Source organism: Pituophis catenifer, unplaced genomic scaffold, assembly GCF_029215685.1.
Source record: "Pituophis catenifer annectens isolate HBS135680 unplaced genomic scaffold, rPitCat1.0.hap2 SCAF_6, whole genome shotgun sequence".
In the NCBI taxonomy this organism is placed as follows: Eukaryota; Metazoa; Chordata; class Lepidosauria; order Squamata; family Colubridae; genus Pituophis; species Pituophis catenifer.
Genome location: NW_027256886.1, coordinates 34237029 through 34251281, shown reverse-complemented (window position 1 = coordinate 34251281; position 14253 = coordinate 34237029). Strand labels below are relative to the sequence as shown.

At 36.1% G+C, this 14253-nt stretch overlaps 1 protein-coding gene across 2 annotated transcripts in view; it reads right to left on the bottom strand.

The window, feature by feature from the left end:
* The window catches only part of CAB39 (calcium binding protein 39), a 36199-nt gene extending 25989 nt beyond the window's left edge, over nt 1-10210 (bottom strand). Inside the window, exon 1 of one of the 2 annotated variants that reach the window (XM_070945766.1) lies at nt 9975-10210. The gene's annotated coding sequence lies outside the window, so the exon portion shown is untranslated. The remainder of the gene's footprint in view (nt 1-9974) is intronic. The other variant, XM_070945767.1, reaches the window with a different exon arrangement.
* Between the last annotated feature and the right edge of the window lie 4043 nt (nt 10211-14253).

Genomic DNA, 14253 nt, shown 5'->3' with positions numbered 1-14253 from the left:
CCCATCTTACTCCAAGAGATAGCTAATATCAAACTTCATGTAGCTTTTCTTGGTGACATAAAACCTTTAAAGCCTGCTTATTTTCAGAAAGGTAGCTCTGCTGTGTGCTATCATATAATGTTGAGAGGTCAAGAAGAATTAATTTTGCAGTTTTAACACATCTCATAATCACCAATAATTTAACAGTTGAAAAATACTTAAAAATACCAACAAAAGCTTTATTCTAACAAAAGTAACGTAATTTCACAGACGCCTACCCAAATTCCCACCTTCCCTGAAGTCATGATTCTAGAACAGTGTTTCTCAACCTTGGAAGCTTGAAGATGGGTGGACTTCAACTTCCAGGATCCCCCAGCCAGCTGGCTGGGGGATTCTGGGAGTTGAAGTCCACCCATCTTCAAGTCCACCCATCTTCAAGCTTCCAAGGTTGAGAAACACTGTTCTAGAACTTCTGCTGCTGAACTTTATTCAGAAAGGAGGAGATCTATACCTTCTTTCTTTTAAATTAAGGCTGCTATTCATTACTTAGGGGTGAGCAAATGAACACATTTAAGAGAATAGACATACAGGACTGTACTATCAACTAGTTTCTTCCAATCCAAGATTAAAAATTAAAGTGTACTTTTTCTAAAGAATGACTGCATTTGGATTTGTATGACAGTTGTGTCTTAAGGTCACATGATCACGATTCATTACTTTCCCAACTGGCTTCCAACAAGGAAAGTCAATCAGGGAAGCTGGATCAGCTTAACAACCATATGATTCGCTTAACAACCATTTGATTCACTTAACAACCAGTGTCACTTAACAACGATGGCAAAAAAGTTGTAAAATAGGGTGTAACTCACTTAACAATCACCTTGCTTAGCAACAAAAATTGTTGACCCAATTGTGGTTTAAGTCAAGGACTACCTGTACAACGTGTACTCGATGTTATGGTTACTGTAGAGCCCTGTGATCATGTGATGAAAATTCAGGAACTTAGCCAGTCCTTATAACCAATGACAGGGATACTGCAACTGTCCTCGCTCATCTATCTTTCCCACTCAACTCACTCCACTGGGTCCTTTGGGCCTGGCTAGGTACCCACAGATCTTAGGCCTGCCTCCTGCCCAGATGAATTGGGAGAATTAATAAAATCTGTTAAAAGCCCAAAGTCATCATTTTAAGAGCTGAAGAGTATACCACCCTTTTTAATTGATTTTCAAACACAATACAATTTATAATATATGCCTAAAATGAATTCATAATCAATATAACATTGAACTGAATATGCTTGGTTACATTTTAAAATCATGAAGGATATTACCTTCAATCTATGAATTCCCAGCTAATTATTTCTATTAGAAAATTTCCAAATTAGCATGCATCCAAGACACATGGTGTAATTAAACTATAAAGATGCCTAAAGGTGAAATGTTCTGACATTGATGGGCAGAAATGTACACACTATACCACTGAATAGCTAACAGCAGCTACTAATCTAGATTTAAATGTTAACTGGCAGATGGCAATGCTGACACAATGATAGTATTCATGGTGATCATGTGACAATACTGGCAAAGATACAGTTCCTTGCATTGTTTTTCATTCAGTAATACATGTAAACCCAAAACAAGTAACTTTGATCCCGAAACAAACATGCTGGGATATCAGTATAATGCACAATAAAGAAGAATAGAAGCTTTTTCATATATTCTCTACCTAATTTTTTATAATGAATACCAATAATATTCAACAAGACAAGAATTAAGCAGTTAGCCCTTATAGAAAGGCACAAGGTATAAGTCACTTTATTCAATAACTGCTCATTATCAAATGCCACCACACCAACATGGTTTGTTATGTATAATATACATAATTATAGAATAAAAGAAACCAGTTTATAGGATCAGAACTATAAGGGTCCATGTAAATTATAAAATTCAACTAACTGGATGCTACAGTCTGTTCCCAGATTACACAATCCATCTGTTCCATGAATCCTTTCATAAATTGGTTTTCGCGTATCCTTAATCATACATTGTGTGCATGCATGTTGGCTATTATTATTGTACCCCTTGTGCAATACAGTACCAGAATTAATAAGGACTTCCGGGGCGGGGGGGTGTGTGTCTTTTTTTTTTTATGCGTTCAAATCAGAGTTGACTCCTAGAGACTGCCTGGACAAATCCTTGCAATTTTCTTGACAAGGTTTTGGAAGTGGGTTTGCCACTGCTCCTTTCCAGGCTGAGAAAGAGTGTCTGGCTCAAGGACATCCACCTGACTTTGTGCCTAAGGCAGGACTAAAATTCACAATTAATACATTATTGTTACATAGATTAATGGCAATACACTCAATGTCCATTTTGTATTTGTCATACCAACCATTAAAAGTATTTCTATTAATTATTTCCACAAACATGCTGACATTTTTTATTATATTCATTAATCAAACAGTAACAATTTTAATTGTCATGTTACTCTTCTTTGGGTTCTCTTCTAGAGAACCCAAGAGTTATTAATATGACTCTGGGAAGCTTTAATTCAATGACAATTTGATTGAGTTATTCCTTCAACTTGAATCAACAAGGTAATTAAATATATGAAATTGTATCGAGTGCTTTCAAATCATTTCAACAATTCAACGAAGTAAAATAATTTTCTGCCTAATCAATGTGCTTGTCAAGTCTCTTTCACAATTTCATTCAAATCTTGAGTGACATGGAAAAACCTAGCAATTACCTACCATAATATAAGCATAACTTTATTATGTTATACTCCCCACCCTCATTTTAACTCATTTTAAAAATAAAAGTACTGTACAGTTCTAGGTGACATTAAAAGGAAATATATTATTTTTTATATTGCCTGAATTAATACAAGTTAACTTTGAACTATTTATTCACTTCACATAATTGAATGAAATCTCATTAGTAATATAACTAAATACTTTTGCTAATGAAAAAATTATGCATACATTGCAAGCTGATTGAAGAGGTTTTTTAAAATGTGAGGTGACCTTTACTCAACTTTTTTTATAACCTAACAATTTAATGACATATTTGTACATAAAAGAATTCCACGGTGTCTAAAAACCCTTTTCAAAACATGAAGCAGAACTACAAATACAGGTAGTCCTCAACTTACAAGCAATTCTTTAGCAAAGTTACAAAAGCACTGAAAGAAATGACTTACAAGTGGTCCTTGCACATATATGACTATTGCAGCATCACTACAGTCATGTGGTTACAGCATCCTGGCCTAATGTGATCATCATTTGCAACCTTCCCAGCTGGCTTCCCATAAGCAGAGTCAGTGGGGGAAAATTGCTTAAAGAGCATGCAATTCATTTTAACAGCTATAGTGATTCACTTAACCACCATGGCCAAAAAATATCATGTATGATTCATTTAATAACTGCCTTGCTTAGCAATGGAAATTCCAGTCCCAATTGGGGTCGTAAGTCAAGGACCTGTATTTTTAAATTGTACTGCTTCATAACTGGGAAAATTTAATTTCCACTAGCAATGTAAAATATTTTCTGCATATTTCAATCCTGAAAATGATAAAGCAAAGGAATGTTTCTTATTTGCATGTTTAGTATCAGAGACTGTGGAGAAAAAATGAACGATGTAAAGTCTCTATAACTGCACATTATTCCAATGCTCACAGTGCAATACGAAAAGACTATTCTATAAATTGTGGACATTATACAATTATTTAATTCATATTTAGCGTGGAGGTGAAGAAGAATATAAGGCAACAGCTCCGTACCAAATGCAGATGGAATTTATATACTATTTTAGCACACAAAAGGGCTACTTCAATCTTCTATGACAGAGAAGATGCCATAAATTCCACACTGTTCCAATATTTTGTTATTTTAAAGTGTATGTGCCTGAATTAGATAGATTGCTTCAAAAACACCCATTGTAACTGATTCACAAAGCACATCAGTTTAACTTCCCTAGACACCATGGAGCCAGACATATAAATTGCAAAAAGCACTAGTTTCAAAAGAAAATTATGCATGACAAAACTTCATTTGCAATCATGAAATCTAAACATACAAAATGTTTTGGTTGCCTGTGGCTAGTAGCTGCATCCTACTAATACAATATCACAACTATTGGCATCATAAATGGAATTGCTGCTGTGCAAAGAACAAAAGTGCTACCATGTTACATTGACAAATCTATCTCTGGATAACTTTACTGTACTAACAAACCAAACTGGGTAACATTTCGAACAGTCTCATAGGAGAAATATGTTGGGGGGAAAGCGGAGCAGAAAATCTAGACAATTGAGCTCTCTACCAATTTCTGGTCTATGTAAGTACAACTTTGCAAATTTTCAAACGCTTCCTAATAAATATTAAAATAATTCAGTTATTGAAATAGCTTTGTATTCCCATTGCATGTGGAACAATCATGCAGCTTTTGAAATTGATTGCGGTATAATGGACATTATAATTAATGTAACACATGGATAATTAGATCCTTTAGCAATTCTGAAGCAATTTTATAAGATGTAAATATCCTCATTTTCTCCACCTAAGGAATGGTTCTAATCAATAAACTACCTACAACTGATATCTAATACTTTATAATAATATTATATAAACTATGTTCAAATGCTTAACTATTGATGGCCAACATAAAGAGCCATAAGTGTACAGGTTTAAGACATTTAGAGAGGAACACAAAGGCTTACATGTAACTGCCTGATTTAGAGTATAGACAAAAATGAAAAAAAGTTATCAGTGTCACATTTGCCACATTTAGAATAAAGGATCTCCAGTATTATAATTCAAGTGCAGGAGTTATTTCTATCCAAAGATTTGAAAATTTACTGCATAAAACATCTGTGAGAATAGTCATGACCCTAAAACCAATCTTTAACTCTCTGGTTATATGCCATCAACTCAGTGTTAACTCTTAGCAATGACATAGGTAGTTTTCATTAGGATATGTCCCTAATCTGGTCCTTCAAGTCTTCCAACTGTGTACCTATCATCATAATAACTCAATATATCCCCTTTGCTGTTTATCATCTTCTTCTTTTTCCTTATATCTTTTCCAGCATTCCCTTCTCGAGAGAGCTAGATCTTAATCAGTCAAAGTAAGATAATTTGTGCCTTGATTGCTGTGATTGCTTTGCTTGATGATCCATTGATTTGTTTCCTTGGCTGTCCATAAGAGTTTCAGAAGACTTCACAACACTAAAAATTCAGAAGAGTCAATATTCTTTTTATCCTACTTCTTCACATTCCAGTTTTTGCTTCCCTAGAGTGTCATCGGAAATACCACTGTTTGAACTGCTTGCACTACTCTGATCTTTTTGACCTCTAGACTGCCAAGGTGCAGGATAGAGTGCAGGGTGGTGGGGCAGTGATGGGGGAGATAGGAAGATAAGGAGAATTGAAGTGGAGACAGGGCAGGAGAAGTGTGAGGTCCTGGCCTAATGACAACAACCAGGACTACTGAAACTGGTACTGCAAAGCAGTGCAGTCATCTGATGTTTACCTAATAACATCACTTAGCCACCAAAATTCTGGTGCCAATTAGGGTTATTAAGTGAGGACCATCTGTAAAGGGGTTCTTTTGGCTTTTTTATATGTAATATAAATATGTAAGTATGCATTAGAAATGTGTGTTTACATAGCACCTCTCAAAATAAAGCTACTATTACTTTTCTTGGGATTGGATAACTGTCCAGAACTTCAATATGATCTCATAAAAAGATATTTGATTTAAGGTGACAGGTATTACATGTATGCCCATGCCCACCCCCCATCCCACTAAAATACCTTGTTCACTTTCCCCATCTAAAGTACTACCTACCATAAAAATAACCCTAACCTCAACAATTTACTTTAGTTTGGAATGATTTAAGAATCTGTAAATCAGATTGGGATTGTTTGCAAGGATAACTAATATACAAATAATTTAATACAGAAACTACCGCATTTTGAAAGGTTATATAAGCACTAAATTGTGTTACAAATTAAGTTGTGTCAACAAACAAAACCTAGCAGCAAAAGTGCCATCCTTTCTGTAACATTAGAAAAATGTTGTGTAGAAGATAATGTCACAAATTTACACTACTGTGATTCAGTCCAGCCCCATGAAGCAGCCCTAATATGACTGGAATTTTGTTTCTTACAAGCAAAACCAGGAAAGAGATGCCAGAATTCAGTAACTACCAGGTGTTGTTTAAATACTCAACAAGAGAGTATTTATTTGTACAAGGAAGTGAAAGGGCCGCTAGATACCTCACCTGTAATTGGAACTCTTCCCTGCCAGATAATTAAATTTGATTACAAAATTGTCAACTTGATCCTAAAAATCTATACTGATTCAACAGTTATATACTGAATTTAAATCACAATATTGCCTGATTTTACACTACCTAAATTGCTATGAAAAATAACTATGACTGAATTCATCAGTGTCATGGATCTAATATTTATGCTGTAAATATTTCCTGAAATAAAGATGCTTTACTTTGAAAGCAAGTTGTAAATCTTACTATACTTATCTTGATGTGCTTTTAACTGCTGGATTTTCACTTAGAATAGAAATTGTAAAAGTAGATTATTTCTGGCTGGTTTCAATTATTAATCTAAAAAATGGGTGCCCATTCAATGAAAAGACTAGCACACGTACTATTAACACTTCAGAACATTTTTTTTTCATGAAATATGATTTAGAAATTGATCCTGGAATACCAACCAGTCAAATTTACTATCATTTCAAACAAATAGCAAAGAAGCATTACAGTGTTTCATTTTTTTAAAAAATCAGAGGTATGGCTACATAAGACTACATAAATCAATGTAAATTGCAATAATGAAAAGGGAAACCAGCATTCTTTACTTTCTTAAACTTCCTATATTTCTGGCAAAATGCCAAACAAAATTCTGCTACTTGCCACATGATTTAAGAGTTTTGATTTGCACGTAAACAGCATTCATAAAATCATCATGACCCCCTAAATTTTACCTATTAAGCTATCGTGAGTTTTTTAAATCAGTCAATTATATAAGACACTGAAAATTCAGTTAGACTTTAATTGTGGAAAATCTAATTTGTCTTCAAATATACTGCAAATAATTACCATATTAAGGTAATGTACACACTAAGGCTAATTAAATATTTTAAAAATCTAGTTCCAATATGATTAAATACATCTGTGATTAGTAAGATGACTTTCAATTTAAAGAAATGCCTTGAAATTGTTCTCAAAGGAACAAGCTATAATGGAAATATATTTTAGGAGCTATATGTTTTAATTAATGTTAGTGATGTTATTTTCACTGGACTTTAATTTTGCAGATATTAGTCTGATCCTCATGAATTCATGACATTACAATGCCATTATTTATAAGAACTATAGAACTAGACAAGATACTAAGTAGCCTTTATTAAAATAAAACTATAGTAAGAATACAATTTTAAAAATGAATATTAAAAAGTGTCAATCATATCAGAATCAGTAGCATTCTTCCTCTCCTGAACAAACATTTTATCTTAGGAATCTAGACATTTCAGGGAGGTAGAGCATTCTTGACATAACTTTGCAGAACCAGTCATTGGCCTGTAACTAACAGTAATACATGATATAATCTCTTAAGAGTCTTTTAACACTGAAACAGTCAGTAGGCATGCATATACAGTAAGCTGTTATGTGATTTCCAAAATGCATGTAATTGCAATGAATATTTACAAGGCTAGTGGAAACAATGGCCAATATCTAAAAAGACATATCAGGGAGGGTTTCTCAAATACTCCATTCTAAGTGCATCTTTCAAGCCCCATTAAAAGCTGTCCCAAATGTCACTAGACAGGTATCAAGAAAGAGAGACACAGAAGAAACACTAATACTGAGAGAAAATAAATGCAAACTTAATTTAAGAAACTATGATTGTTAAATTTATCAAATATTTAGAACTGTTATCAAAGTATTTGATTTATGTTATTAAGCAACAATAGTGCTTTGTTGGAAGTTATTAGGATTCAATGAAGAGAAACTATATCAACTAATTTCTTACATAGTTGGACTATATTATATACATTTCTTTGTTCTATGAAAAGAAATGACACTTTTATTAAATAACAATCAACAATTTTGGAAGTTACATTATCTTTGTCTTAAATAATAAAAAATTATCATGCATCAGATAATATTTCAACAGCTTTGCTATAATGGTTAATATTTTTAAAATGATACATCTTTTGAGGATAAAGAATAAAACTTAAGCAACTTAAGTGTATGTGTGTATGCATATTAAGTCTAGAGACAATTATATTTTCTATACAATATAGCACTGTAACTTCTTAAAAATATAGCACTGGAGAAATAAGATAAATGAATGACAACTTGAATGCTAAGTATAAAAAATATTCCTATTCAATTTTCTACCATTTTCTTAATACCTACAAATAAATTTAGAATTTAATTATTTTCATATATATCCAATAATTTATTAACCTTATCTACAGCACATGTCAAATAAAATCTTATCAAAGCAATCTAAACTTTTCTTGGAATGTGTTACAAGGACATTTTATCAGAAAACGTAATTCAAAATGGTCAGATACTTTTGTTTATACTTTAAGACTATTCTACTTTTAGAAACAGAAAGAAAATAGTTTACACTTTTAATCTTCTATTTTACATCCACTAATCAGCATGGAAAGTTTTATTATCAGCTTTTCCACTGAAAAAGAGGAACTCATTTGATCAAGACTTATTCAGATCTTACCCCTCTCTCTCTCAGGGAGAGAGACAGATTCATTTCTCAGCTTTTAGAATCAGCTTGTCTATAGGCCATGTTTGTAACTTCTGTATGATTTGAAACATATTCATTAAACTTTATTTAAAGAAGCAATTCCATTAAGTAACACATTTTGTGAAGACCTTGATCTACAATTTCCAAACAAAAATCGACGTTGCCTTTTATTCCCTCTGCTATTCTTCATACATTACCAGGAACTGAAAAAATAAATCCCACCTCTATGAAAACCAATACAGAAGCATGTATTTTTATAAACATTAGGAAGTCAAAATTATCTAGCTTTAGAGTGTGATGAATACCCACACCAGCAGGTCAAACCAATTAACTCAAGAGAGGAAACCACCGAGAATAACTTATACAGTAAATCACTGGTAACATCAGTAATAACTAGTACTACGCTTAAATATTTAAACATACATCCCAGGCTTAGAACATTTACCAAACGAATCTAGCAATTAAAATGTGCTGCTTTTATCGATGTAGATATGTTTACCTAAACTGGGCCTCTCTGCGCGCAATGGTTTTGCAAGAGAAAAGCAAATAACTTTTCATTTCTAAAGCACCACTAAACTGGACGAACAAACCTGACGAGAATCTCTCTGCCTTTCGGTTTTAAAGGCCGCGTATATATATTTTTTTAAAACCTAACATTTCCGGATTGAACAAGGTCTCTCCTTCCCTAAACACGGAGAGACGTGAGGCCAATGGGCAAAGAAAGTTTTCCTGGATCTGGCTTACGTAGCTAACAATGCTCGGCTCTCCCAGCACTAAAGGGCAAGGAGAGGTCCGGGGTCGCCCAGGAGCGCCTCTCTCTTTCGCACCCCAATTAACAGTGAATCAGGCACCGATTCCCACCTCGCGGTTCCCCGGTGACGATCACGAAGGCGGCTTAGAAGCCCCAGCTGTGGGAAACGCCGGGAAGGAGAAACCTGCTTCTCTTCCCTCCGCCGAAAGGGGTTAAGAGGCCATCCGCAGAGCACGCCCCGCCGCCCAAGACGCGCTTCCCTCGCCCACTCCACGACCAGGCGGCTGGGAAGGCAGACAGCCCTTGCCCCGCCCGGCCAGGCTAGGCCTCGAAAAAGCAAAGAGGAGCGAAGGATGCTCTCTCGAGACGGGCCTCCTCCCCAGGCTCCGCTCCGCGCTGGGCTTGGTCAGCTGCGGCCCGCAAGGCCCGAACAGACCCGGCGCTTACCTACTTTCTTCCCGCGGCGAAGAGGCGACGGGCGGCCTCGGCCTGCTGTCGCTGGAAGGTCGGCTCGCTTTCAGACCAGGCCTCAGCCGACTAGTCGTCGGCCTCGCTGGCCCCTCCCTCGCCCCGCGGTCCTGGCTGTGCAGCGACCCGACCCCCTTTTCTCTCTCTCCTCGCTCGCTCGCTCGCTCTCTGCTCCTCTTTTCGCCTTCTCTTCCCTTCCCAGCCCGGCGGCGGATACTAACGACAGACGAGCAGTGGCGGGAAGGGAAAGGAAGCTCGAGCCTTCGTCGGAACTCGAGCTCGCTGCTTCCCTCTGCGGCGCGGAGGGATCAGAGCGGCCACAAGTGCCGCCCGGCCGCTCTTCACGGCCGGCCCGGCGGCATTCTTGACCATTCAATGGCAAGCAAGCCGGAAGGGAAAGGCGCCGCACCTGGGCAAAGTCCTTTCTTCGGTAGCGCCAGTCACGGTCTGACCTGCAATTCAAATGTTTCTCAGTTTTATCGAGGCATTTAGCAAGCATGCGCTATTGAACCATTTAATCCTGCTTCGCTTTCTGACTAGGTGGCTCAGTGGCTAAGACACAGAGCTTGTTCATATCAGAAAGGTCGGCAGTTCGCTTGTTCGAATCCCTTAGTATGGTCTCCTGCGTGAGCAGGGGGTTGGACTAGATGACCTCCAAGGTCCCTTCCACAACTCTATTACTGTTACAAGATTTGCACAACATCCTGCACCATATATAACTGTATAGTCCGAGCTTTTTACAGCAAGCTGGGTTAAAATAGGGTTTGGCTAGTTTGTTCCTGGTATGTCATGAGACCGTAAACCAACACACCAAGATTGCAGAAAGAAGTCGTCTCTCGTCTCACAATTAATTGGGTTGTGCCCATGCGGATACCTTTATAGCCAAGGTTAATTTAACTGTGGTTTACCGAATTAAGGCAACTATATCTGTGATTATACAAGCAGTCACATAACATGCTAAGCAAACTGTGTTTAGCTAGTTTGCAATTTAGTATGGTGCAAATCAATATTTAATATTTGAGGAAGTGGTTCAGTGGGATTTCAGGAGGAGAAAAATTAAACTTTAATTGCAGTTTAGCCCATGTATCTTTTGTATCGTTGCTTTTTTTTTTTTTTTTTTTTTTGCTGATTGACTCAGCAGCATAAGGTGGGGTTTCAAAGCTGCACTTCTGAAGGTTTTTTTGCTTCTGAAGAACTAGGTGAGGTTATTTCCTTTTCACCTGGGTGGCAAACCTGCAAAAAGTGCCTTGAGCTACATGTAATTTACAAACTCAACAGGAAGATATAGGCTCCTGAGCATATTTAACTAAAGACCTAGTGCCACCACTGACTCTTTCTTTGATGATCCAAAAATATAGGATTGCACCGTTTCCTTTGTCTCAGTCTCATAGCTATCATTTTTATGAATACCTTTGCTAGAAGACAACTGGAGCATTCATTCTGTGACTTCAAAATACAGTGAAATTTGTGGTTTTCTATAAGGAAAGCTTTTTTAACCAGGCTTATTTTAGCTCCTTGGGACCAAGGCTGTGGTTTTTAATCTAACATTTTCTTCACTGTATTTGTGAGACTAGCAAATTTTCAAAGCCAATATATTAAGGCTGTGTATGCCTCATTTAAAATAATACTAAGTTGTAATTATATTAAAGCTTTCAAGTTTCAACAGATGGTTGTACCTGGAATTGAATGGAAACAGGTATGTACTGTGCTGTCTTTGCCAACTTCATCCTGTCTAAATGTGACAGGATTTTAACATAGAGATGCTGGGAATTGTAATCCTAGCCTATCTGGAAATCATTAAGTTGAAGAAGGGCATACTAGATTCAAAAGGAATTTGTAGGCATAATATGAATCTTCAGTGTTAATGTTCAAACTTAACCCCTAGATGTGCACTAGGTTTTTTTTTTAAGATTTAGACTATTGGTCGTATATTGATCTTGAAATTATAAGATCAAAAAGTTCAATCAGACAGAAGAATGTTATTTCTTCCATGATTTAGTTATGGTCCAGCATTTAGATTTTCTGAAGAAATTTGGAAACTTTCTGGATATATTTCTTGTAATAAACCACCATTGCTTTGCTTTAGAAGATAAACCATTAGAACAGTTATAGTGAATCAGTCTAAAGTTGTGTAGTCCAATATATTCTGCTCCCAAATGGCCCATCAAATGTTTATGAAAATCACCCACATTAACCAAGTGTTCCACTGTTAAAGTAACAACCCAATCTTCCACAAGGGGAACTGTGTAAGAACATTATTCAGACTGGCACAAATACAGTGCAGCAACCCAGAATGCCAGAAAAAAGAAACAGACCACTAGGACATTTTCCAACAAAATGAATGCTCATGCCCTTTATCAAAAAGTGCCTGACCACTCAACCATACATCAAAAACTTGTCAGAAACAACAGACTATTACAACCACATGGCACCATTGCAGTGGTGGGTTTCAAAAACTTTTACTACTGGTTCTGTGAGCGTGGCATGGTGGATGAGGCATGGCTTGGTGGGCGTGGCTTGGTGGGTATGGCAGGGGAGGGATACTGTAAAATCCCCATTTCCTCCCGATCTGCTGGGACTTGGGAAGCAGAGAATAGATGGGGGTGGGGCCAGTCAGAATTTTTACTACCGGTTCTCCGAACTACTCAAAATGTCTGCTACCGGTTCTCCAGAACTGGTCAGAACCTGCTGAAACCCATCTCTGCACCACTGTAATTGTGGTGCTACATGGCACCACAAATCAACTAAAGCCCCCTAAAACATCTTAAGTAAGACAAAAGACCCAGTAGCCCAAGAAGACAAAATACTGTTAACAACCACTGTAGGACAAACAGGCAAAAGCGTATCCATGAATACCAATCAGAACATACAATGAAAACTCCTTATTTCACAACATATAGATAGACTTAAACATAGGTTCAATTGAGAATCTTCACATTGGAAGCATCTTTAGGCCTCCATTAAAATTAAACTATTATTTTTAAAACCAAACAAATCATATCCTTAATAAAAATCTTGAATACCAATACAATCATTCACCATTGGTTTTTAAAAAAAAAATTTCTTTACTTATGACAGGGTGTTTCAACTGTTATAAAAACAGATTTTTAAAAAAGAAATTTTCTTTTGGATGTTAAATGACTGGATGTTTCAACTGTTATATAAACGTGAACAAGAATATGATCTCTTTGATTATGATTGGATGGATTATATCTAAAAATTATTTTAAGTAATGGATTAAATGAGAATTTTTTTGGGGGGGATGTTAAATTCAAGGCTATAGATTTTTCAATATATTTTCAAGGGCTTTAAATTGTTTGTTTATTGTTGAATTAATTGGGATTAACTACCTTTAAGCAAGAAAAGTTATATTTTGTTTTGAACAAGGAGAGTTAAAGTACAAGTGATAGATAAATCTATAGATAGTTAGTTTGTGGGGTTTTTCATTAAGGTTTGTTAAATGTTTTTACCCTGTACTTGTTCTGGGAAGTCCGAGGAGGGGGGTGGGGGTTGGGATGGGAGGGGGGAAGGCAGGGGGGGAAATATATGTATATATGTATATATATACATGATTGATTGATATATATATATATGATTGATTTTTTGTTTAAGATGTATGTTGACTGAAATAAAAGTTTTTTAAAAAAATAAAGACAAAAAAAAATTAAACTATTATTAACCATGCTACAAGCACTAAAAGGATGTAGTTTGAAAAGATTTAAATTGTAATTTCAAGTTATCCTTGCAAAGGAATATATGTAAAGATGTCAGAAGAGAGTCTCTTCCAGTGTACATTAGCTCATTATAAAAGACTAAAGAGGAATAACAAACCATGAGCTCTGCTGCATCTCACTTCTGATTGCATAGGCTGGTATCTAGTAAATTTACAGACAACGTATAAAGATACTATGGCATACAGTAATAATGTTACCCTTGGATGAAGATTACTAAGGTTTAAGTTCCCTCTCAGGAGCCCATGGGTGAATATTGGTAACTTATACTTTTGTTCCAATCTATTTTTCTAGAAATAGCATGAAATTATCCCACCTCTTAATGAGTACTACACTGTATTCCTACAGGAAAGGCAGGATACTAGAAATACAATATATTTTTTAAGAGTGCTCAAGTAGAGATCATAGATGCATAATAAACTAAAAGTGCAGCTTTTTTGCTCCTGTTGCATCCAACTTTGTTTCTCCATATTCACCGATTGGGACAGCGAGATTATTCACTGGCAGTTTTGTCTTTCGAAATGCAA